Raw genomic sequence first — 19,602 nt, forward strand, 5'->3', positions numbered from 1 at the left:
CCAGCACGGCGTTCCGTATTACCCTCCTGAACCCACCGATTCCATATTCTGCTAACAGTCATTGGATCTCGACCAACGCGAGCAGCAATGTCCCGACACGATAAACCGCAATCGCGATAGGCTACAATCCGACCTTTATCAAAGTTGGAAACGTGATGGTACGCATTTCTCCTCCGTACATGAGGCATCAAAACAACGTTTCACCAGGCAACGCCGGTCAACTGCTGTTTGTGTATGAGAAATCGGTTGGAAACTTTCCTCATGTCAGCACGTTGAAGGTGTCGCCACCGGCGCCAGCCTTGTGTGAATGCTCTGAAAAGCTAATCATCTGCATATCACAGCATCTTCTTCCTGTCGGTTAAATTTCGCGTATGTAGCACGTCATCTTCGTGGTGTAGCAATTTTAATGGCCAGTAGTGTATATTGGTGTCTGTCCTTCCAGTTTTGTATTTTATAACAACCAAACAACTTGCTTCTATCTTCTGCATTACATATAATTTTTTCATTGAAATTTTGCCACAAGCAGTTCCCTCCTGTATATTTTTATAGCTATAATAGTAATTTAGGAATTGTGGGTTAGTGTAGTGCTCATCGTTTCATTACAAATTACGTGGAAATGTTAGATAAATTGCTTTACAATCTGTTCAATAAAAACTGTGTGGTTAGTAATGGTTCTTTGCATATTCTTTAACACGATGATTTCATTAGAGAGGTTAGTTGAATCTGTACTGTACTGTTGTTCAAGAACTAATATTTTGCCTTTAACTTCCAGTAGATCTTGACTAGTTACAGTACCAAATACAGTATGAAGGATACTCTCTCCAAAATCAAACCAGGCACATGTACGTCTAATTAAAGTTTTGTGTGGAAAAAGCTTTAAGAAACAGTAAATCTCTTGATCATAATTAGCAAATGTAGACTCTACCTGCATTTTGGCTATGATACAGTTATTATACCAAGATGTACCCATTTCCAAAATTAGATCAATTTGCTTCTTTACAGAACTGAACTGTTGTTGGATTTCACTCAGACTGTACTTGAGGACAAGTTTTGCATTACTTGTTGAAACTACCATGTCTGATCGTGGTTTGAACAAAACACCTTTACTCTGTGGCACTATTACTACAGCAGTAGTAGAATACGCTATCATAGCAAACATTAGAATAAAAATGAACATGGTTAATTAGTCTTGAATACTAGAGTTAACAATGAACATAAAAAATGAGTTTCTTGTGGTAACCTGTGGAATAAAAGATTTAGTTTCACTTGTGCACTCGTGCAATAGCTTCAATACTAAATTTTCACAACACATTCACATAAGCACATGGCTGAAATAAACACACGCATTGCACTCTCACACATTACACACGTTTACGCAAATTGTAGGAGTGTCTGGAACAGGATCGCTCAGAATGTGGCGATGCCTTGCCCTCAAAGTCTGGACTGCGACCTCGCGATTCTCGCTTCCTATGTTTGAGAACAGCAGATCTGCCTACCGATCGGTCTTGATACTACAGGAAACCTATCCAGTAATGGCTTTACACGATTGACATGAACGACAATCGAACGAAAGGGCAGTTCGAGCTTAAGAGTGACTGGCGACAACACCTCCAAGATTGGATATGGTCCTTTGTAAAATTTCTTAAACTTTTTGACTTGACTCTTCTTCAATAGCACTTTGCTCATATACACAAGATCTCCAACTCGATACTGTGGCACTGCCACTTGGCTGTCGTTTTGTCTTGCTTACTGAAGAAAGGATTGATAATTTCGCTGTTTCACTCCCCCCCATGCTTCCTTTAGTTTGGGTGTTAGATCCCTTATGTGTTGATTGCTAATTCCAGTAGTCGATAGTGCAAAGTCCAAGGATGAATGCATTCTTCTTCTGTAGACGATCTCATATGGACTTAGGCCAGTTGAGCTGTGCATTTTGGCATTGTAACAACTTACCAAGTACGGTAAACAGACATCCCAATTGTCGTGTTTGTTGTTCACATAATGGCTAACCATTTTAATAATTGTTCTGTGGACTTGCTCGACTCTCCATTTCCTTCAGGGTGTGCTCGTGCAGACCTTAACTAAGTTATTTGCATGAGCTTACAAGTCTGTTTAACTAATTCACTCAAAAAATTTGTTCCTTGATTACTTATTATACTTAATGGTGATCCGAACTTAAGAATCCATTCTTTTACAAATACTTGAGCTATAGTCTTGGCGCTCTGGTCAGGTATTGGTATCATGAGAAGGTATCTAGAGAAATGATCTAACACTGTCAATATGTATTTGTTTCCATCTTTACTCTTAGGCAACGGTCCTACAACATCTAGTCCTACTCGTTCAAATAGTTCACTTGTCTCTGTCAGTTCTTGCATGGGCGCTCCATTTTTTCCTACATTATTCTGTCACTTACAGGAGTCACATTGTGAAACAAACGTCAACTTTGCGGCTCGGCCACCAAAACATTTGAGCTATTTTAATGTTTGTTGCTTTTTTACTGCAATGTCCTGATAATAAAGAATCTCATGATTTGCTCTTTCATGCTTTTTGGAATAACTAGGCGGATTCCTTTACTAGTGATTTTGTACAATAATCCATCTATTGCGACAAAATGTTGATCATTTTTCAATAATTTGCATTGTGGATCTTCTTCTTGCCTTTAACTCTTCTCAGCTTATTGTAACACAAACATTGACTTTTCGACTAATTGCATCAGCATTCACATGTTGTTTACCAGTTCGGTGAATAACTTTAAATTGGTACTCATTCAGTCTTAATGCCCATCACGTTAATATGGAACTTGGATCCTTTAAGCTCAATAACCATTTAAGCACGGCATGATCTGTAATAACTGTAAATTCTCTTCCTGTTAAGAAACATCTGTCACGTGTTATACCAAAAACGAAAGCATAACTCTCCTTCTCAGGAGTAATGTAATTACGTTCTGCTTTGTTTAATTGTCTGGAAGCAAATGAGATTGCATGTTCATGACCACCAGCTTCTTGAGACAAGATTGCACCTATGGCAAAATTGGATGCATCTGTTGAAAGGACCGCGCGACTGCTACGGTCGCGGGTTCGAATCCTGCCTCGGGCATGGGTGTGTGTGATGTCCTTAGGTTAGTTAGGTTTAAGTAGTTCTAAGTTCTAGGGGACTGATGACCATAGCTGTTAAGTCCCATAGCGCTCAGAGCCATTTTGTTGAAAGGATAAAAGGTTTACTGAACTCCAGATAGGCTAACACAGGGACTGTGGTTAGAGCAGTTTTAAGTTCTTCCATTGCCGTTTTGCACTTTGTTGACCAATTAAATGTGGCTCCTTCCTTCAGTAGCTATGTCATTGGATGTGTTATATTCACATAACTGGCTATAGATCGTCTGTAGAAATTTGATAATGTCAAGAATGATTGTAGTTCTTTCAAATTCTGTGGTTCAGGAAAATTCTGCACATCTTCAATTAATTTTGGATCGGGTCAAACACCTTCATTGGTTATAACTTGACCAAGATAGTTAACTTCACTTTGTGCAAAATGACATTTATCTATTGATAAAGACAGGTTATACTTCTTATATGCTCAAAAGCAGCTTGTAGTCTCTCAGTACGCTGCTTCATGTTTTCACAAAAAAAATATTACATCATCAAGGTAAACAAGTGCTTGTGTGGGGTGAGCACTCGTGAAACTGAATCCATCAGGCGTTGAAATGTAGCTGGAGCATTATGAAGTCCAATTGGCATACGAAGATACTTGTATACTCCTGATGCTGCTACAAATGAAGTTTTTGCTTGATCATCTGAATGCTCTGTTAACTGGTGATAACCACTTGTTAAATCACATACAGAAAAATTTCGACATGTGCGCAAGTAATCCAAGGTTTCCATTTAATTTGGTAAGGAGTAAATGTCGGGTGTGGTCACAGCATTCAAAGATCGGTAACCAACACAAAAACGGAACTATGGTTCTCCAGAAATTGATTTCTTCTTTACAATTTCGATAGGCGAACACCATGGTGGGTCTGAAGGATCTCTTGGTTTTATAATTCCGGCTTCTAATTGATCTTTAATCATGTCTTCTTGCAACTCTCCCTGACTGAATGTTATTCTGTAAGGTTTCTGTGTGATTGGGGCTGCATTCCCTGTATGAATACGATGCTGAACTAAATGAGTGACAGGTAAATTTGAACGATCTCGGAATAAATCTGCATCCTCCAACAAGACAGGCGCTAAAATCTTCTGTTCATCAGCTGTCAAATGTTTTATCTTCTTCCAAATCTTGCACTTCTGTTTGTTGTTAACTTCGTCCCCTCATTGCAATTTTGTGGTACTGGTACAAAAATCTGTGTTTATAACTGCAGCATTTGTTACCTCATCTGGAATATGTGTTATGTCACTTTTACTTACGCTCGACACTTCAGTAAATTCTGCTCCTCATGGCAAAATAACATCCTCATTGCTCATATTCGTTATTGTAACCGAGACTTTTGCGACATTCTGTCTCACCATTGTAGCGACACCTACACTTCTAGCAACGTAACAATGCATTGTATCCAGTAACTTACTTTTCTCGGAGCCCTCAATTAATAACAAAGTTCCTTCCTTGCATCTAGGTGACTTAACTGCAACGTAGATTGTCTTTCCTGCTCCCTTGGGAATTTTCTGAGGCTAATCAATTTGAACATCGACTCGGAAGGTTTGAAATGATGCATCGTTTGGATGGTCCATTCCCACGACGTCAGTTTGCTGCTCCTTTGATTATGATCTGATGAACTATTTCCTAGGTTGTAGTTGCTATGGCCTAGTCTGATCTTTCTTTCTGCTACAAATATCTCTGCCTCGTTAGCGGACAAGAAATCAAATCCAAGTAAACCGTCATAACGCGTTTCGTTATTTGAAACTACTTGCACCCTTCCTGGGTATTTATCTTTATCTTTATTTTCACCTTCATCTTGGCCTTGGCCAAGAATTAATTCTACGTCAACTTCTCCATAGTTACGTAGTTTTCCTCCGTTTAACCCTCACACTTTTAATAGCGGCGGTTTCAATTTATCCCGTTTATCTATGCCACACCACATTAATGAGGTCTGTGCTCCTGTGTCAATAAGTAGTTTGGTGTTTCTTCCACGACATACAGCATCTATCACGAAGTCATTTTCGGTATGATTTTCACTGGAACTAACAGGAATCACTGTCTCTGGCAAGGGGCGGACGGAGTGGTGACCCGTACATCCCTATACTGGCTTAAAGATCTGGCAGATTGTATGTTGTTCGCATTACCTTTCTTCTTGTTGCGACATTCTCTCGAAACATGAACCGGCGTCCTGCAATGATAGCAGATTCGATTCGCTTTACAATCCTTACGCTTGTGACCCAGTTTATTGCATCTATAGCATTATACTATTGCGTTGAAAACTCTGCGTTCTTGTTTGTGCATCTCATTCGGTCGTCTTAGTGCTTCAACGAAACCAACATCTGATTCTACTGCTTTCTGAAACGTTGTACATCGTGCCAATTGAACAGCTTTTCTTACTTCCTCTCTGTGCAACCCATGAATGAATGTGTTCAAGGCTCTCTGGTCGGCTTCAAACAACTGAATGAGATTTTCATTTTCGTCTTCTACTAACTGGTACGTTTGAGCGTTGATGTTCCGAATTCTGTCGGCCAACTGCTCGATAGATTCGTCTCGTCGCATTCGCAAACTGTAAAGCTGCTCTCTGTAAAATCTGATCGCGTTTTTACGTTTAAATCTCTGAACAACAATCAACGTGAAGTATTTAGCATTCATAGAGGACTACAGACAAACTGAGCTTCTGTGGAACATACGTGAAAGTAATTATAAAAATAATGTAGTGAAAAGAGACGTTACATAAAATCTCGCTTTAAAATATGAAATCAATGAGAACGCTGAAAGGAATAAGATTAAAAATCTGAGAAGCGCGTTTCATCACGAACACACGCGCGTGACGAATAAAAAAAAAAGATCAGCGGCTAAAACGAAAAAAAAGGTTCATATATGAAGCATTAAAATTCATCTTAGATGTGACGGAACCACGTGCAGGAATGGACAGCTCAATTGTAAATATCTCGATTTCAATAACTATTCATATTTTTAACTGAGATCTGTATTACACCAATCCATGGCAACAAAATTATTAATAAGTGTATTTGTAAAATAGGAAATTTTATTATGTTCTTAGAAAGTCCCATTTTTTACATTGTTGTAATGAATAAGCTACATATAGTACCTCCTAAGAAATTCTTTCGAATAAGTATGTAATCGATAGGTATAAACAGTAATTTCTAATTTTATTTTACTACAGTGGACCACACAAACACGTTTGTAGGAAAAAAGTAACTAAAAAGTTTGAGTTCGTCTAGATAATTCTGTTTGTTTACGTAAATGAATATACATTGTAGTACGAACATAATTAATATACATTGGTGCAGGGTGAATCTATTGATATCTCTTTTGCCACACAACCGTTCCATGTGGTGTCATAAAATATTATTTGAATTCCTCTCGTACTCCCTGTGCATCACAGGAAGGTCTTCAAGATACCTTTGATATAGGCCTATTCGTTAAGCCTGTATAGTTGCGAGTAGCTTCTCTCCACTCTCCAAGAGTAATTACACCATTATCTACATCTTCTGTATCCAAACTGTATGGAGGTAAATAAATAGTTCTGGATGTCGCACTTTGACTTAAAAATTGTGGACTTACGTACAAGCTTTTGTAACTGTTTCAGGTTTCTCAACTTTAAGTAACAATGGCCTCCTAAATACTAAAAACAGAGGACATTATTCTGAAAGCGTTTTCGACAGTAAGTCGTGCGCGAGGAAGTCGGTAATTAAATATTCTTTCCTCCGACCTGGGTTACTGACCAGCGTACTGTTTCATTATATTTGTTGTCAATGGAAGTACCTCGTCCGCTACTACAACATATGGTGTCAAATTTTCTCTTCCTGAAAGATATTCTGGAGAGGAATGTTTAATTTATTTTCCGTTAAAACAAAGTGTTCTTAAAAACTCCTCCATCTGATATATGGCCCTGACAACCAATATGCACATACTGAAAGCAGTAATTTGCGTTTGCAGTCGCCTTTTTTGTAGTTAATATACTCACTTCCAGTGTTGAAAGGATATATAATTTGCATATGTTTGCCATCTATGGCACCTACATAGTGAAGGAAGTTCCATTTCACTTCGAAATTTCTGGCAATATTCTTCTATTCTTCAGTATCCTTTGGAATCTGAAAAGTAAAACATTATCATTACTTTCTCTACTTCTTCAGAATGATGACACAGAAACCAAAGATGAAGATGCAAGTCAGCCTTCTGAAGGCAGTCTGCATCAAACACCAACTACGTCTCATGAGAAACGCAGAGAAATAGAATTACTAAACCACCCCCCCCCCAAAAAAAAAACCCTCAGAAATTGGAGAGAGATTCTCGAGTTGAGGAAGCTTACCAGATTTAAAAAGCTGTTAACAACAGAGATGAATGGAGTGTGTATGAAACTTTCATCGCCAATGAAATGAGAAAATTTTCCCAGACAACACAAACTTATGTGAACCATAACATTGGGAATAAGCAACTTGGGGGGAAGTATGAGAAGCAAACTCCCAGCATCACATCATTACCGGCTGCTGTATCGGAAAACAGTGCAGAAGTAAGCTGTCCAGAAGCTAACTGCGAAATTGTATACGTTGACAATGACACTGGTGAGAGTGAAGAATTCTTTGAAGTACCAGGTATATCAGAAGAGCTCCATCAATTTTTGAGATTTAAAAAATAAGTGAAATACGTTGCACCAATTATTTGCTTACTTAAAAATGAAAATAAAAAATTATTTACATAAAATCAGTATTGAATGTTGTGTACTTACCTTTATGTAATTCTTCAATACTGATGAAATACACTCCTGGAAATTGAAATAAGAACACCGTGAATTCATTGTCCCAGGAAGGGGAAACTTTATTGACACATTCCTGGGGTCAGATACATCACATGATCACACTGACAGAACCACAGGCACATAGACACAGGCAACAGACCATGCACAATGTCGGCACTAGTACAGTGTATATCCACCTTTCGCAGCAATGCAGGCTGCTATTCCCCATGGAGACGATCGTAGAGATGCTGGATGTAGTCCTGTGGAACGGCTTGCCATGCCATTTCCACCTGGCGCCTCAGTTGGACCAGCGTTCGTGCTGGACGTGCAGACCGCGTGAGACGACGCTTCATCCAGTCCCAAACATGCTCAATGGGGGACAGATCTGGAGATCTTGCTGGCCAGGGTAGTTGACTTACACCTTCTAGAGCACGTTGGGTGGCACGGGATACATGCGGACGTGCATTGTCCTGTTGGAACAGCAAGTTCCCTTGCCGGTCTAGGAATGGTAGAACGATGGGTTCGATGACGGTTTGGATGTACCGTGCACTATTCAGTGTCCCCTCGACGATCACCAGTGGTGTACGGCCAGTGTAGGAGATCGCTCCCCACACCATGATGCCGGGTGTTGGCCCTGTGTGCCTCGGTCGTATGCAGTCCTGATTGTGGCGCTCACCTGCACGGCGCCAAACACGCATACGACCATCATTGGCACCAAGGCAGAAGCGACTCTCATCGCTGAAGACGACACGTCTCCATTCGTCCCTCCATTGACGCCTGTCGCGACTCCACTGGAGGCGGGCTGCACGATGTTGGGGCGTGAGCGGAAGACGGCCTAACGGTGTGCGGGACCGTAGCCCAGCTCCATGGAGACGGTTGCGAATGGTCCTCGCCGATACCCCAGGAGCAACAGTGTCCCTAATTTGCTGGGAAGTGGCGGTGCGGTCCCCTACGGCACTGCGTAGGATCCTACGGTCTTGGCGTGCATCCGTGCGTCGCTGCGGTCCGGTCCCAGGTCGACGGGCACGTGCACCTTCCGCCGACCACTGGCGACAACATCGATGTACTGTGGAGACCTCACGCCCCACGTGTTGACCAATTCGGCGGTACGTCCACCCGGCCTCCCGCATGCCCACTATACGCCCTCGCTCAAAGTCCGTCAACTGCACATACGGTTCACGTCCACGCTGTCGCGGCATGCTACCAGTGTTAAAGACTGCGATGGAGCTCCGTATGCCACGGCAAACTGGCTGACACTGACGGCGGCGGTGCACAAATGCTGCGCAGCTAGCGCCATTCGACGGCCAACACCGCGGTTCCTGGTGTGTCCGCTGTGCCGTGCGTGTGATCATTGCTTGTACAGCCCTCTCGAAGTGTCCGGAGCAAGTATGGTGGGTCTGACACACCGGCGTCAATGTGTTCTTTTTTCCATTTCCAGGAGTGTAGTTTCACATACTTCTGGCACTATGAGGGAATATGGTAGTTTGAATAAGTATATTAGTGGCTTGTACTAACCCCAGTGGCTAAAAATCGTAATGCGATGGCCAGTCAAATACTTGGTGAAATACTGTCTTAGCATTTGGTATCTTTCTTTACAATATGAGGTGTAATTAACTGTAGTAAAAAACTGAAGTCTTCACTGGACATTCTCGTAAAATTGCAAAATAATGCACCATCTCGTGCTGCTAGATCTCCTGGTATAATCGTTCGTGGGACATCTTTAAATATTCATCTCTTCCACCATCGTTTCCTTTTCCGTTTATTTTTATTTCCATTGTTAGCTGCATGTGCGAAGACCAAGTAAGCAGCCGCCATAATCACTTTATCACCCATTTTCCTGCAAGACCGGCTCAGTGTGGCACAAATTCTGTTGCTTTTATATAAATTAACCTGCCGCATGCAACATAGGCCTCAAGGTGTTGTCTTTTGTAGCATACTACAAGACGACGCACGCCACATTTCCGTAGCATGCCACAATGTTACAAGATGTTGCCCCAGCGTAAACGAGCCTTTATAACTGCCATCTGGGGACTAATGTCAATAAATATAGAACGTGTGCATACGCCATGTCTGTTGACGACCTGTATGAATAATGCTATTTGATAAGCATTGAGGATTGTTTTGGCGTAACGTGAAGTGTCGGCCGGTGTGAACTGGTCTTAAGTGTCTGGGAGGAATATTTTCCGTATTTGTTGCTGCTGGAGTGGCTACTTTTGGAATGTCTCCTCAAAAATTAATTTGAACAATATGATGAAAATAGGGAACCTTGCATCATTCGTCCGAGGATTGATTTGCCGTTTTCAGAGAGAAAATGGAATAATTGCGTGAGTGACAGCTTTCACTGACAGCTAAAGTTCTTTGGACCAGTGCTGTGTTTTGTTTTGTAACATTTGGTGTACAGAAGCAAGTGGGGAGGGATGAGTTTTTGTGGCATTAAATTTTTGAGTGTGGCTGGTTATATATTAGCATTGCATCGTTACGTCCCGCTATTTTGTGAAGTCTCAGGTTTGCTGTTGTAATACATTAATAGTATACAAAGTCATTGTGATACCTCAGTTTAATATACTGAGACATTTTAATTGTTGACAGATTGATTGAAGCGACTAATTTACCCGGTTATGAACGATTCAGACTGTCGGTTCTAATAATTCGCACCATTTGAGACTGCAGTAAGTGTATAAAATTTAATTATCAGTAGAATGTGCCAGGCATGCGGTATACTCAAATTACCGCAAAATTTATCCCAATTTTAGATGAGGGTAATTTGTTTGGTTTTAGTTTGTTTAAACAGTTCGATCAGGAACTGGATACCAGAGTGCGTACTAAAGTGCGTAAGGCTAGGGCACACAAGCCAAACACCAGATGTATGTTGCCTGTAGTTATTGCTGCGCAGACAAAAAGATAAAATGCACTAATGATGGAAGAGAAATGTAAATTTAGTGATAATAATTTGAATCCAATTCGTTTATGGACATCTACATAAAAGTTACGACGTATTATATTAATATGCAACGCACTGAATGACCGCCTTAATTTTCGTGCATGTACTTCAAATTTCGTGCGTTGACACTTCTTCCGTATTAAAATTTCTTGTATACGTACTGGTATACTCGCTGTACATTCTTCCGCTGATGTGTATGCTCTTCTTCCAGACTGCCATATGCATTTTCGCTAAAATTGTCTATTTTATGAGAAACTGTCGCGATATGTTCGTGGAATAACGAATTTTAACTCTGGTATTAGTGAGTTGCAATTACGCAGTACACTATCACTGTTTGTATAGATTATAAGCACTATTTATCACATGAGTAACGCGTCGTTTGACCATAACGTAATTATGGTTTTAGTAACCATTTCATATGTTTTGACTCCCAGAGAAACAAACAGTGTTTGTCTTCCGCATTTGTTCATCACGTTCGCCCACCCAGTATTATAATTTGTTTACGTACATTGAGTTTCCAGAAGACACATTACCAGTTTACACATTTTTGTTGTTACTTTTTAAATGTAAGAGAATATCGAAAATTTGTGATGAATTCTCACAAAAAGTTGTCCTGTGCTTCTTTTTCCATTACTCACCTGAAATTGTAAATTTTTTTACGTTTTTTTCCTCATATCTTACACTGTTGATAATTAAAAAGAGCTCCAATATGGTTCCTAAAATTGTGTGGCTGCATTGCTCTTAAGAAACACAAGTGTGTAGCATTATATCCTCATGTAGCAGAGTTTATATGGTATCATGAACCTATTTCGTTCTACATATGTTAACTAGATCACAAATTATAAGTTTTTGCCCTACTTGATACATCTTGTGATATTAAAAGAACCCAAGATGAATCCAGAATGAACAAGTTTAGTTGCACTTCCATTTCAAATTTAAACTTTATAAGAATAATTACTGTTTAAGGAGTGCTATTTCTGAACGTTTTGGGTTTCTATTGTAACTTAGGTGCACATTATAAGGGACAGGAAATGAGGCTTATGTATGAAACCTGTAATATTTCTTTCACATTTTTGGGTAATAGAAGTATTAAGAATAATGTCACAAGTATTGTAATATTTTAGATCCAACCTGCCATCAGCACTCTATTCTAGCTTGAAAAACTCAGTGATGTTGACAAAATAATACTTACAAAATATGTCACCACATTCCAGATAATGTTGTATTAATAACCATTCTGTTCAGCATTTGTGAAGGCTGCTGAAATGACATGGGCGTATTTTTCATCATTAATCAAGTTGTGGGTGTATTAACTGAGAAAAGTGTCCAGTAGACACTTTGTATGCTTTTATACTCTTCACCTTCTTTGCACAGTTTCAACTCTACATTAGCAATGAAAAGTACATCATTTTACCCATATCCGACCCAGGAATAAAAATTTGTATTCAGTATTCTCCTCAAATTAAATATGCTGTCACTAAACCTTCAGAGCTTATGTAGCAGCCTAAACTGTTCCTACTAACATAAATTCAATTCTAGTGGTGAATATTCCAATCAGCAATATCAAATATTGTATAATAATGGCTAATAAACCACCAGCTTGTTTGACTTGCAGTAACTTAATGCTTAGGGACTTTGTTTGAAGATATGCAAATGTTAAGTGTGAACAGTTTAATGCAAGCTATGCTGGTTGTGTGTCAGTGCCAAGAGAGAGGAGAAACTTAGGCCATTATCTTTCCCAACAACATGCATCTCTGGTTTAATGATGTCGCTGTGTGAGTGTGTGGAGGTGAGGCATTGGACTCGTAATCAGGAGGCTGGTGCTTCAGATCTCTGTCCAGCCATCCCGATTTAGGTTTTCTGCGATTTCTGTATTCCTATAAGGTAGATTCAGGCATGGTTCTTATGCAATGGTACAACCGAGTGTCTTCCCCAATTCAAGCTTGTGCTGGGCCTCTAATGACCTTGTCATCAACAGGACATTAAACTGTAATATTTCTACTTTTTTTCAATGGTGATTGCACCCTTCTGGCTAAAATAGTATGAGGTAAAATGGTCCCCCATTTGGATATTGATGTGGCACTACTGAGGATGATGATATTGTTCTCAGAAAAAAATATAAGTCTGTTGGTCATAGTGTGGAATTTTAGATCCAATAACTGTGTAAGTAGGTTAGACAGTTGGGAAAGAGAAATGAGTAGATTGAAGTTATTGTAGGAATTGATGAAATTTCGTGTTATGAAATCTTGATTTTTAGTCATGTGAATGCAGGATTATCAACATACAATCAAATATGTGTAATGAAGGATTAGCAGCACAAGAGGAGGAAGTTTGCTTGGAAAAGGCCTTTAGATATGGCTTCCTGTATCTCCAGTGGGATTACATCATGGTCATATAGTGATTCTGAAATCAGATAGTGGATTGTAAGGCATACCAAGGAGCAGATACAGATTTGGCTCACAGTTCAGTAATGAAGAAGAGTAGATGTAAGTATAAAATAATCATAAGGAGAATGATGTGGAAAGAAGTGGGATATGGAAGTTCTGAGGAGTAATGAGGTGCATTTGAAGTTCTCTTAGGCTGTAGATATTATGATAATGAATATGACAATATGCAGTTCAGTTGAAGAGGAATGGACATCTCTAAAAAGAGAAATCACAGAAGTCAGAAAAAAAACAGCTACAAGGAAGGTAACTGCAAAGGAACCATGGGTAACAGAAGAAATGCTTAAACTGATCAGTGAAAGAAGGCAGTAGAAAAATGATCAGGAAACGCCAGGAACACAGCAAATATGTCACTTAGGACTGACGTAAATATGAAGATTTGTTTCTATGGCTAGTGAACGAAAAATGGCAATCAAGAAAACTGATTTTTGACTGATGTTGACCAGAGAATTTTAGAATGATACTGACATTGTTGTCCAGCCAATGTTCATGGCTATACAGGCCACAGTACACAACCATTAAGTTACAGGAGGAACTGTTTGGAGAATTGCTAGAAGAGGTAAGACATTGTGGATCCAGTATTAGAGTCATAGTTTAAGAGAGGTTTGAAAGACTTGTGACCAAATAAGCAGTAATCATAGACAACAGTCCTTTGGAATTTCTGAAATTGACTATTCAAATTATTTTTTGGAATCTATGAAACTGGAGACATACCATCTGACAGCTGGAGAAATATCATCTACCCAAAACTAGAAGTTAGCAAGGGAAGGTGAGAGCGAGAACTATCAATCAATCAACTAAATAACTCAAGCATCAAAGTTCCTGATAAGAATAACACACACAAGAATAGAAAAGGAGACTGGGGATCTGTTGATGATCAGTTTGGCTTTAGAAAAGGTAAAGGCACCAGGGCGGCAGTTGTGACATTGCAGTTAATAATAGAAACAAGAATTAAGAACTATTACAACAATTCATAGGATTTTTTGACCTAGAAAAAGAAATTCAACAGTGTAAAATGGTGCAAGATGTTTGAAACTCTAAGGAAAATAGGTGTAAGCTATAAAGGAAGATGTATAATGTACAATATGTACAAGAACCAAGAGGGAAAAAGAATAACAAAAGACCAAGAACAAAATGCTCAGGTTTGGAAGGCTACAAGATAGTGGTGCAGATAGTCACTACTCCTGTTCAATCTATACACCAAAGAAACAATGGTGGAAATAAAAGAAAGGTTCAAAAGTGGGATTGAAGTTCAGGATAAAATGGTATCAATGTTAAGATTTTCTGATGGGGTTGCTGTCATCAGTGAAGGCGAAAACGAATGAAAAAGCAGGCTAGAACTGGCAGAGGGCATTCCTGACCAAAAGATGGCCATTGATATCAAATGTAGATCGTAATTTGAGGAAAGTATCTTCTAGACGTACATTTTAATCACATTTGTGTTTGTAAGTCAATCACAGACTGAGGGAAAACCAGAAAAGGAGAGAATCAAAGCATTTGAGATGTGGTGCTACAGAAGGATGTTGAAAATTAGGTGGACAGATAAGAAATGAGGTGGTTCTCCTCAGAATTGGTGAAAATAAAAGCTCATCTGGTTTTGATAATTTTTGCAATAGTGCAAAAGGTTTGTTTCCTTGTAATAAGCCTGGTCTTATCTGAAATATGTAATAAATCAAAAACTTGTGGAATTTTTCCATAGAGACTGAAACATACCATTGTCAAATCTCTTCTAAGAAAGGTAATAGCAGAGATGTCAATAACTACAGAGCTGTTTCACTGCTGACATCATTTTCCAAGTATCTCACCTGAATGGCAATAATATCTACAGCAAATCACATTTTGGGGTTCAGAAGAATTGCTCTAATGAGAATACCATTTACATTTTCACTCATCTAATTTTACAATTACTAAAAATAAAATAGCACCAGGTGGTATTTTCTGTAACATATCTAAGGCATTTTCCTGCCTGAATTACAGTCTTCTCCTAAAGTTGTATGGGATTGAGGGTATACCCAACGATGGATAATGCCCTATTTAACCAAAAGAATGCATAAAGTTGTATTTAGTTGTTCAGCCAATATAGTCCTGGAACTAGGGAGAAATCATGTGTGGGGTTCCCCAAGCAGTCTTAGATACACTGTTGTTCCTTATATGTGTAAAACATCTCATGTCAAATATACAGGGCATTCAGAAATTCCCATTACAGACTTCTAGGACTTGTAGAGGGGAATGATTTCCATTCCATGACAGTTTCAACCCAGGTGTTTAACTTATCCACTTCTGGTTGAGAAACTGAGCTGGGCATGACGCAGTACAGTTACTAGATAACAATTGGAAAGGAAACATAATTAAACATACATTTGTCACTTAAGCACATTTGTTTGTGTTAACACTTAAACACTATGTGTTTAAATAATTCCAAAACAAAAAAGAATCCAACATTATGTACATACAGAGCACTACTTATGCATTACAACAGCAGCTCGATGTAATGTCCACCAGCATTGCTACAGACAGTGTACCTGCGAAGCATACTCTGGTACACTCTCTTCATCCCACCTGATGTCTCTTCATTTTCTTGTGCAGCGGCCGAAACTCGTGCCAGCAGATCTTCCTCTCTCTCCTCAGGAGTCTCATAAATTAAGCTTTGAATACGACCCAGAGGAGTTACATATAATGATCGTGGTGGCCAGCCTATCCGTGTTACACCATATTGTCTGCCGAGATGCCCGTGAACTGCATGTGAGGAGTGAAGGGGTGCACCATCATGCTGAAACAACATTTCATGATGGCACAGGTTTCTTGTTTTCTAGGAAGATCAAGTGAGCAGGACCAGCTAGCTTGAGTGGAAGGAGTTATGGCCCAGTCACATGACCACTGAGAATAATTGCCCACCCGTTAATACCAAACTGGTGCTGTGATGTGTGGCACAAGAGATTTTGTCTGTCCTTACATGGCTGTTTTGTGAATTCAGAACACAGTCCCTAATGAACTTACACTCACCTGTGAACAGAACTCAATGTGGAAACAGGTCTGTGTCAATGCAGAGGTGCAGCTACCATGTGCAGTAGGCAATGTGTTTGGAAAATAGGCTGGACCCATTGAGAGTACCTTTTGTAAGTGGTACGGATGTAATCATTGTGCACACAGTGTGTCCCAGATGATACACCCATTGCACACGATTTTGTTTGAGTACTCGTTAGGGGGGATCTCTTCAGTGCAATGCAGTACTTCTTTGTCAAAATCAGGTGTGCGATGTTGCTATGGAACACCACAGTCCTGCATCCTCACAGTGAAGGTACATGTTTCTTGGAGCTGCTGGATAACTTGGGCAAAAAGTTTGTATGATGGTGTGCTGCAGAAAGCATTTGTGATACAGCCGACTAGCAGCTCTTCCGTTACCTTGAGCTTCACCATACACAAGGAGTGTGTGTGTGTATTTTGAAAACGTGCCAAACCATGTTTACTGTATCAGAGATGCACAGGGATTGAATAGATCTCACAGCAAGGCAGACATTAAGTGATATCAGGTGACCATCAGACGTAGTATATGTCATCTTGTCTACCCAATTGCATACCAGACAAGAAATTCTGGGACTTTTCTCTTTCCCTCAGCAGGCATGGACATGTTTCAGATTTGAATTGAAACTGTTGTAGAATGGAAATGGTACAATTCTGGACATGGCTTTCTATTCAAAGTGGTATGTACTCACTCCACTCTACAAGTCCTAGAAGTTTGTAATGGGAATTTCCGAACACCTGTATAACAAGCAGAATTAGTTCTTTTTGGAGATGACACTAGTATTGGATTGCCAAGCATGCATACAGAAATAGAAGAGATGGTGACTAATGTTTTCAAAAGTATCAGACGGTTTTCCGCAAATTGTCTCAATTTTAAAAAGACTCAAACATGTTCAGTTCTGAATGTGTAGGGTACAACACCAATGACAAGTGTAACATTTGGTGAGGTGGAAACATCAAAATGCTTAGGTGTCCATATCGATGAGAATTTAAATTGGAAAAAGCACATTTTGGAACTCGTTAAACATTTTAGCTAAGCCATATTTGCACTTAGTCATTGCAAATCTTCGGGAGAGACAAATCAATAAGTCGGCATATTTTGCATATTTTCATCCAACAATGTCATATGGAATAATGTTCTAGGGCACCTCATCTTTAAGAAAGTCTTTGTCGCTCAGAAATGTAAGATATTATGTGGTGCTTGCCCATGATTGTCTTGTTGATGTGTGTTTCAGCAGTTGCGCATTTTGATTACAGCTTCACAGTATGTGTATTCCTTCATGAAATTTGTTGTAAATAATCCACTACAATTTAAAAGCAACAATGGTGTACATAATTACAATACCAGAAGGAAAATGACATTCACTATTCCGCATTAATGTTGTCTCTAGCACAAAAAGAGGTGCACAATGCTACAACAAAAATTTTTGATCACTTACTCAGTGATATGAAATGTTTGACAGACAGCAACGTAAAATTTGGGAACAAACTGAAAAAGTTTCTCCTTGACAACTCCTTCTATTCTGTAGAACAGTTTCTATTATTATAATGTGTTAAAGTTGGTGGTTAACAATTACTAACTCTCGTCTGTATATTGAAAAAAAAAAATAATAAAATGTTTAACATGTAGCCATGTTCACGAGTTAGTTTGTGATGTGAATGTAAAATTATTCAGTCCACATCAATATGATGTATTGTGTAAAATGATCCATGGAATATGAAACTAAGTAACTAACTAAGGAGTAATGTCGATGAGAGAAACTGACAGGATGAGAGGAGAGGTGTTAACATATCAGAGAATAACTTCCACGGTACTCAAGGGAGCAGTAACAAGTAAATACTGTAGGGGAAGGCAGATATTGGAACATATCCAACAAATAATTGATGAAGTTGGGTGCGAGTGCTACTCTGAGGTGAAGAAGTTGTCACAGGAGAGGAATTAATGGTGTGTATCAAACTGTTCAGAAGACTGATGAGACGAAAAAAATTAATAATGGAAAAGAAAATAGGCACCTGAATGAGCAACTATTATTATTATTATTATTATTGTGTAAAAATTGCCATAATCAAGGTACACACAGTCATGGGCCTCCACCTACTGGTTCTGCAGATAATGAAGAGATTGAAAAACTGTGTGATGAGTTAAGAGAAATGATCCGGTTCATTAAAGGAGGTGAAAATTGTGGTGGGAGACTGGATTTGGACAGTAAAAAAAGGAAGAGAAGGAAAAATAGGAGGAGGACTGCGGTAAAGGAATGAAAGGGGAAGCCATCTGATTGCATTTTGCAAGAACACAGTTTGATCATTGGTGACACTTGGTTCAAGAACTATGAAAAAAAAAATTGTATGTGCAAGAGACTTGGTTATTCTTATATAATGGTAAGAGGCAGAATTAGAAACCAGGTATGAAACTACAAAACAATTCCAGGTATAGATCTGTATTTGATTGTAATTTATTAGTTACGAAATGTAATTTAAAGCTGAAGAAGCTATGAAGGGCAGAAAAGTAAAAAGAGGCACAGGGATGTGTTGAAACGAAAAGAAGTTGTTGAGAGTTTCAAAGGGAGCATTAGGCAACAACTGCGTAAAATGGGCTATAGAATTACAATATGAGATTGATGGGGAGCTGTAAGAGCAAATATTGAATGCAGATGGGGAACAACAAGGCAAACAGACAAATCTCAGGAGAGAGGTGGGCGGCAGGGAGGGGGTTGAGGGGAAGCATCTAGTGGCTCGTGGGAGAGTTTAGAGCTGTCTGTTGGCTAGCTAGGGGTGCAGGTAGAGGGGGCAGGTGCCAGATGGTTGGGCATGTGATTGCATAGACTAGGGTGTGAGATAACAGCACACAAATAGCTGATGTGGGGACACAAGTTGGGTGGGGTTTCTGGGGCATGGGAGTGCACTCTATTGGGTGGGGGTGTGGGAGATGAGGAGGCAGTGAGTTAGTAGGTTTAGTCCAGGAATGTTACGGGAGTGGAGGATGTGCTGTAAGGATAGCTCCCATCTGTGCATCTCAGAAAAGCTGCTGGTGTTGAGGAGGATCTAGATGGCATGGGTTGTGAAGCAGCCATTGAAATCTTGCATGTTATGCTCTGCTGCATGTTGTGACACTGGGTGGTCCACCTTGTTTTTGGCAACAGTTTGGTGGTGGCCATTCATTGTAGTTGACAGGTGGTTGGTTGTCATAACAATGTAAAATGCTATGCAGTGGTTGCAGCAGAGCTGGTATATAACATGGCTGCTTTCACAGGTGGGCTGGCCTCTGATGGGGTAGGATGAGCCTGTGACGCGTGACTGGAGTAGGTGGTTCT

At 39.7% G+C, this 19,602-nt stretch overlaps 1 protein-coding gene across 2 annotated transcripts in view; it reads left to right on the forward strand.

The window, feature by feature from the left end:
- The first annotated feature begins 10,258 nt into the window (after window positions 1-10,258).
- LOC124555766 (dual serine/threonine and tyrosine protein kinase-like) overlaps window positions 10,259-19,602 on the forward strand; it is a 335,619-nt gene continuing 326,275 nt past the window's right edge. Inside the window, exons 1-2 of one of the 2 annotated variants that reach the window (XM_047129811.1) lie at window positions 10,274-10,390; window positions 10,475-10,554. The gene's annotated coding sequence lies outside the window, so the exon portion shown is untranslated. Of the gene's footprint in view, window positions 10,391-10,474; window positions 10,555-19,602 lie in introns of both variants that reach the window. The other variant, XM_047129810.1, reaches the window with a different exon arrangement.

The sequence above is a fragment of the Schistocerca americana genome, chromosome X, assembly GCF_021461395.2.
Source record: "Schistocerca americana isolate TAMUIC-IGC-003095 chromosome X, iqSchAmer2.1, whole genome shotgun sequence".
In the NCBI taxonomy this organism is placed as follows: domain Eukaryota; kingdom Metazoa; phylum Arthropoda; class Insecta; order Orthoptera; family Acrididae; genus Schistocerca; species Schistocerca americana.